Source organism: Corythoichthys intestinalis, chromosome 7 (assembly GCF_030265065.1).
Source record: "Corythoichthys intestinalis isolate RoL2023-P3 chromosome 7, ASM3026506v1, whole genome shotgun sequence".
Classification (NCBI taxonomy): Eukaryota; Metazoa; Chordata; class Actinopteri; order Syngnathiformes; family Syngnathidae; genus Corythoichthys; species Corythoichthys intestinalis.
The window spans coordinates 45,997,427-46,004,593 of record NC_080401.1 but is presented as its reverse complement, the minus strand read 5'-3'; positions in this window follow the sequence as shown (position 1 = coordinate 46,004,593).

Sequence of the window (7,167 nt, the reverse complement as noted above, 5' to 3'; positions counted from 1 at the left end):
TTCAACGAGATATTATCGCATACTTATCTTGTTTCGATCCAAAAACTCCATGTAGCATGTATCAACGAGTGTCAAGACACAGCTGTGAATGGCCACAGCTGGATTTTTAGGGGATTTTATGGGTGAAACATGGTAATATAACAACGGTCGCGATGCAGAAATCGCAGACATCAAGGAGTGGTCGAGATGTTGTTTTTCCATTTATTTACCCTTTTAAACGTTTTTTTATTTATTTTTGTATGATTTTTCTTCGTTTGGATCGATTATTTATCATCTAACATATTGGGGAAAATGCGACAGTAACAAAAAAATACAATTATTTGATAGTTATGAGGTACATATCTACAATTTTTTTTTTTACAGACGCCATTTTATTCATTGTGACGCAATTTGTTAAACGTTTAAAATATGCGAGTGGATAATTTAAAAAAAAATTTTTTTTTTTTTAAACTAAATATTACACATTAATTAATTATGCTAAGATAAAAATGACATTTTGATTAATATAATTACTTACCTTCTTTTTATGGCTGGGTTGAAACAAAAGCGGTTGCGTGATGACTGTAAATGGAGGTTTCCAGGGTAAAAGGGACAAATTAAAAATAGTTCGGGGGCTTAATGTGCCATGAATCTGCTATGGCAACATATAGACATATTCTATCAAATCAAACACAACAGTTCTTTTGGCTTAAAATACAGCAGTTTATTTTAAAGAGGAGTGCAAGAGCAGAAACTGCTTTTTCAGTCTTGTCTGTGTTTTCCGCCATAAGTACAATAAGTGCTAACTGCCTGTTTTTTTTGCTCTTTTAACAAAGAATCGAGACTGTTTTACTTCCATATCTATAAAGAATTCAGGGATTTAAGCATTTATTCACAAAAATTTTCCAACGTAAAAAGCTCTTTGACTGTGTTTCCACTCGATCAGCTTTGACTGAAATACGCTCCCTATTAATCTGCCCCGCGCCCAGTGTCCAGTCAATATATTATGAAGTCTATGAGTTGAAATTAATTTTATGTGTTGAGACTTTTAAGACAATTTTCCATTAGTTGTTCACTTTTCAGGGTTCAGCAGGTATCGTCAAGTAATATTGAAAACTACGTAGAAGATATTTAATTTTTTTTGTGGTCAACTTTGCACAAATGCACACAAAAATCTACAATGTCAGAAAAATTCTTAAACACAATTTCATGCAATGCCCACAATTTAAAATTTAGGGAAATGAAGACCTACCAGATGAAATTCAATACCTTTAAAAGACATTTTGAGAAGTAAAGTAACTCTTAACCCTCTGATTCTCAGTATAATTTTAGTAACAGGAAAAATAGTACTTCTGAACAAAAAACAGGCTCATAAAATATGAATGTGAATTAATTAGGTGATGGGGGAAAATATTATGTGATGCCTTAACATTAGCACATTATGCCTTTGTGATGTATGATTGCCTCTGTGACCTAGATTGTAACAACTTGTTATTGTTTTTCACCTTGGGTTCCATAGTTAGGAGGGAATCTCACGAGATAACTTGTTTTGCACCATAGTACGCGCTTGGGTTCCATAGTTAGGAGGGAATATCACGAGATAACTTGTTTTGCACCCATAATATTTACCGCGGGGACAGAACATCTGTTACCAGGACCATGTGAGAAGCCCTTTTTCAAGGGGCTGAACCAGAAGTAGCTTTAATATTTGTCATTGGGGAAGGTGCACGCCCCCACGGGGCGCGTTCCTACGAGAACCAGACATTTCCAGGCGACGGATCGCTCGGCTTTGTTCCTTCGCCGCTTTACCGGAGCGTTGGCTCCCCGCTCATTTGTCACGGTAAGCGATTTTCATTGCTAAGGAACATCTCGTTGTGCTGTAATAGTAGCGCGGGGATTCTGGGATTGACAAGCTAGATCTAGCGTCATTGTTACCACTTGTTGTTGTTTTGATGTGTGTTTGCTTGCTCTTGTGGGATTGTAATCAATAAATCTCATTTATCCTGCATTTTCTAATCAATAAACATTGTATATTTCGTAAAAGTGTGCCTGTTGCTTACTCACTGCGAACCCGGAAATTTCGGAAAACATTAGGTGATTAGCATTTAGTTTTTGCAAATCAGCAATACCTTCCTTGAGAGGATTAAGACTTTTTATGACCTGCGGGAACTCTGTATGAAGACAAAATCAGTTAAATTCTATTCTCACTGAATATTTCTGATCCTTAACTGTCTGTATAGTCATAGCTTCAACTGTGTCAATTCAGATGGCGGCAATCTTGAAATGTAGCCATCGGAACGGCGCATATAATATTTTACGAGTCCGTTCAGTTTAATCATTGATTGTGGCGCATTTCCCACAGCAGCCAGTCCACAGGGGACAAAGTCTCCTCTCTTAAACACTCTTATTACCACAAGCCGCTGCGGGATGGCTGTAAAGAGTCATCAGAAAATGATAAGGCAGGAGAGGAGAGCCTCCTGAATGACAGCCAGATCATTCTTGTTACAGGTGGAACACGAGACAGCTTCCACCCTAATGCATGCTGGGAAGATGAGGCGGGCATTTCCCTCTATGGTTCAGCCCACACCCTCTCACTGTGTTGTAATTCCCTACTGCATTTTTCCCTTTCTTTTTTGCTCTTTACTTTCTATTCTCTTTCCCTGGGGGGCCACACCCTCATATTTCCATGGTATCTGGTTTGTTTATCAATTGTCATCATACCAAATAAGGAAATAATCTATTTTATTATTAAATAATGTGGTGTGACTGAACGTATCATTTAGGACAGAGGGATTCCTAATGTGTTGTGTGTCAGAGTTGTTTACATTTGACCCAATTTTCTAAATACATTTACCTCACCTGGTTGCCATGGAAACCAAGATCTCAGGTGATCTCCGTGTATGGCGAGGCTATGTAGGCCCAGACAGACCGGTCTTGCAAGGTACAAAGAATACAAAAGATTGACATCTTGATAAACAGAGCTGCATTTTGAGGCTGGAAGAGTGACAAAATGTCTACACTGCATTGCGGTTAAAACATTATTTGGCCAGACAATAATACAGTTTTAGATTTCTTCTTGATTTCTTAACAGGGCACTTAGTTAAGTGGGAGTCCTCACATACAGTGGGGCAAATAAGTATTTAGTCAACCACCAATTGTGCAAGTTCTCCTACTTGAAAAGATTAGAGGCCTATAATTGTCAACACGGGTAAACCTCAACCATGAGAGACAGAATGTGGAAAAAAAACAGAAAATCACATTGTTTTATTTTTAAAGAATTTATTTCCAAATTAGAGTGGAAAATAAGTATTTGGTCACCTACAAACCAGCAAGATTTCTGGCTGTCAAAGAGGTCTAACTTCTTCTAACGAGGCTCCACAACTTGTAACCTACATCAACAGTAAAGGCCGAGTTATACTTCCGTGTCAGACCTGCGCTGTCAAGGAAGACCCGATTTACGACCCTACGCCGTAGCCTGACGCGGTCCTATTGATTTTTCAAACCCTAGCGTCACGTCAACACATATGACGTGGTGGAAATGGACTGTGATTGGTTCGCTCAGACTGTTGTTTCCGGTTCAGCACGAAATCACCGCCATTGTAAAACATTATTTTTCTACACGCAAAAATGGACCAAGCCGACGGGAGTATCATCGAAGACCAAGTCTCGTCATGACATCATAAAGTTTGCCAAATGGCAAGGTCAGCGATGGAATAAAAAATGGTAGAACCACCGAGACGTGTGTGTTCGGAATCGAGTGGCCACAAGAAGTGGTGACCCAGTCGGGCAAAAACTGCCAGCTTTTTATCACTTTATGTCGTATTTTTGGTTGGTGCACTTCATCATTTATTGTGTACATATGCTTGCTGTGAGTCTGACATTTACGTGTTACACTTCAAGTATATGAAGAATAAAGCACAGGTTTGGTGTCAAAAGAGTTGTTTTGATCTTTAATTTTAGTAACAGACAGTTCACACACGATACATCATCACTGATTGAGAGTGCCTCGGTGCTTTTTATGATAACGTTAACATCAAGGCTTCCAACGCAGTTCGGGAAGTTCCATAGATGCCAGAAATCTGCTATGGCTTCCCACTGGCTGGTTGTAGGACACGGCAAACAAATCGGGCTGGAGGGCTTTGCAGACCTCGGACAAAATCCTGTACGCAGTGCGCGACGCCAGTTTGAAGCTAGCCGCCACAGCTAACTGGTTTTCACCCGAGGCTAGAAAAATTGTATGCGGCATCAAAAGTTGGACAGACCGCCTCGAAACAGTCTTCTACGTCGCCTGCACCTCAACATTTGTATGATAAACATTTATTCAGTGTTGATGAGCTGAAGATCCACATTCAAGCGTTCCATCTTGCATTGTTTATTTTTTTCTCCGTTAAACTAGACAAGAGGAAGTCAACAAGAATGCCCCAAAACCGTACAAACATAACACAACACCCCTCTAGTGGCTTGGCTGTGAATTACAGAGCAACGCATCACATGGCCAGAGAACCATCGAATGTCGAATGATGCCGTAGTTGCTGCGCCGTCACCGCAACGCGGGAGCATATATCAGGCATAAGTCCACAATTAACTAATCAGCCCTGATACAAATTTAAAAAAGAACAAAAAAATCAGGCACCAACGATCAATAAATGCTGGTCTATGCTAAATAGCTAACAAGTTTCAGCACTATCGGTTTATGAATGACAGAGTAGAACTTTAAAATTTGTGTCCACAAGAACAAAAACAACAACAACTAAATTGAGTGGTGACTTGTCAGGCCTTCAGTCTGTAAAAATGAAGGGGGGATGTCAGCCTCCAAGAAATGATGCGTATACATGCTTAGAATATAACTACCAAATTTCATTTTGAACCATCTCCAAATATAGGAGAAGTAGCAATTTGTATTCCAGAATTAATTATCATAATAATTACCATGAGACAGCCGTGAGACAAAAAAAGGGCTCCCAGGATCAATCTGTATATGCCACTGGAATATACATACAACAACAGATCCAACCACAAATAACAGAGGAGTAGAAATTTTACTGTCCTCACCAAGAAGAAGAATAACACCAGTGGCGCCTCCAGAAATTTTTCATAGGGGAGGCCCGATGGGGCCACTTAAAATCTTGGGGTGGCCAAAACTAAAAGCCATAATTTCCGGTTTTCATTATATTATTGCAGTAAAAAGGTCAGGGGAAAACGATCAGAAAGACTTAAGGACACGGCTACTGATATACTTTGGTGTATTGTGTAATATTTGATGTTACTAATCATTTAATGTGCATAGTCCATAACTGTCCAGTAAACATTTTGAGTTCCACAACAATTCTGTTTTATTGTGTTATGTATATATTAGGCATAAGGTGTACATTTAAATAGGCCTGTCAAACCATTAAAATTTTTTAATCGAGTTAATCGCAGCTTAAAAATTAATTAATCGTAATTCATCGCAATTCAAAACCATCTCTAAAATATGCCATATTTTTCTGTAAATGATTGTTGGAATGGAAAGATAAGACAAGATGGATATATACATTCAACATACTGTCCTTAAGTACTGTATTTGTTTATTATACGTAACAATAAATCCACAAGATGGCATTAATATTATTAACATTCTTTCTCTGAAAGGCATCAACGGATAGAAAGACTTGTAATTCTTAAGGGATAAATGTGAGTTTGTATACTGTGACTAAATATTGCCACCTAGTGTATTTGTTGAGCTTTCAGTAAATGATACTGTAGCGATTTAACTGTTCTGCCCAAATGCATAATGGGAAGTGGTGCAACCATGACTGTGTGTGGTGGCTGCAAATGATACATATTCTCTGCGTTGGGTACACTACAGGGTGTTAAGAAAAAGATCAACTTCTGTCATTCTTCCCCACGTCGCTTCCCACAATATTTATAGTTGCTGTGGGAGATGACAAAGCTTTTGCCAATTAAAAGCACGGCCCCAATGAATGCTTGTCTACTCCACTCACTTGACACTAGGGATGGGAATTGATAGGATTTTTACGATTCCGATTCCATTATCGATATTGCTTAACGATTCGATTCTTTATCGATTCTCTTATCGATTCTAATTTGGGGAAAAAGAAGAACAAACGTTTTGATTGGCATCGAGTTTGTTTAATCAGAAGTCACAACCTTACAAACTCACAACGAGATCAAAAGAGGCCCAAAGCCTCAATGTTAACTGTGGCAATAAGTGGCAAATACACAAGAATGTGTAACATTTTAATGAAACATTTATCTAATAGAAATAAAAAATATTGGTATATATTGGCAGATAGGCTGTTGTTCTGCCTTTGGCAATATGTGTTAAAGCAGGGGTCCCCAAACTTTTTGCTGTGAGGGCCACATAACTTTTCCCTTCTCTGATGAGGGGCCGGGGTCAGTCTGTAACAGAAAAAGTGTGACAATTGCAGAAGTGCATAAATGTAAGAAATTATTGTTTTTCAGAAAGCCACAATCAAATAACCCTTTCTGGATTCTTCACGGAATGAAAGTAAATAAAATAAAAATAATAATATAATATAATAATAATAATTATTAATAAAAACACTATTAATTAAATAGATAATAACCAAATAACCCTCTCTGAATTCTTCAAGGAAAAGGCCAGGAAATAAATAACACGACTGAGAAAAAAAAAATTTCAAAATGGCCGGACCAAATGTGGAGGCGGGCCGCGGGCCGCAGTTTGGGGACTGCTGGGTTAACGTGTATTATTTACCATTACATTGAAATGCATGCCTTTTAGTTTTTGTGGCGCTTACACGCTCAAGTGGGGGCGCCCTTGCGCTTCCTCACGTGAAGAAGAGCGCGCTTACACGCGAAGAAGAAATGCCGCATCCAAGTGAGTGAGCGAGTTAGTGAGAGAGGGAAACACTTCTATGAGCCTACGTTCTTTGTTAATGTTAATATTTACAGAGGCAACGCCTGTATGTATCATCTTTTGTGTTGTTGTTGTTGTGTTTCCACTCGCGATCGGACACTTAAATCCAGTTGTGTAGTGGTTTTAAACGATGTGCTAATGCTAGCGAACGAATGCTAACCATTTGTTATTACTGTTATTAGCAGCTAATCATCGCTGATTTACGTTGATGCAAACCTGTTTGTTATTGGGGACGAAATTGATTTGTTTCATTTCTATTCTTAGTTTCTTTCTTCAAGTGATGGTTG